Genomic DNA, 656 nt, shown 5'->3' on the forward strand with positions numbered 1-656 from the left:
CCATTCTTTTTATGGCTATTATGACGACTATATATTCTCACCGGTTATTTTCTTTACTTTTCAATTTAATTATTATTGGCAGACAAACTATTAAATTTATTAGGACTGAGGTACGGTATGTAAAACACGTTGTGGAGAAATATACTATGTGCCAAGTAATAACCTCTCCGTTTTGAAACTTTCCATTCTCACAGCTCGTTTGCCTTTGTTTGTATGGTGATTAGCATTGCATTGGGGAGGGGAATCTGGCAATATGAAAGCTCCCTCGGTGATAAGAGCAAGCTTGCTCACCATACCTTGACATAAGTTGCCAAGTGTGCACTGGACAAATACGGCTGTGCAAGTGTCTTGATTGTTGGCGAAATTGGCTCCTTCTCTCCTCTTCCTCTGTCCCCATTCCCTCCCTTCCTTTCTTCCCAGGCCTCTTTTCCCTCTCTCCTTCCCCCTTCCCCATTCGTGTAAATTCATTGTGGAATTAATATTTGGTTAATGTTTCTTTTTTCCCCGCGAAGTTTGTTATGACAGGCGGGCAATATGCGAGCTTTTGGAGGAGTTCCGGACGTGGTAGAAACTGTATTTTTTTCATTATTGTTTTACAGTTTTATTATTAAAGGAAGGAGGGAGATGCAAGGAGATGGGAATGATGACGAGGGTGT

The sequence above is a fragment of the Penaeus monodon genome, chromosome 21, assembly GCF_015228065.2.
Source record: "Penaeus monodon isolate SGIC_2016 chromosome 21, NSTDA_Pmon_1, whole genome shotgun sequence".
Taxonomy (NCBI): domain Eukaryota; kingdom Metazoa; phylum Arthropoda; class Malacostraca; order Decapoda; family Penaeidae; genus Penaeus; species Penaeus monodon.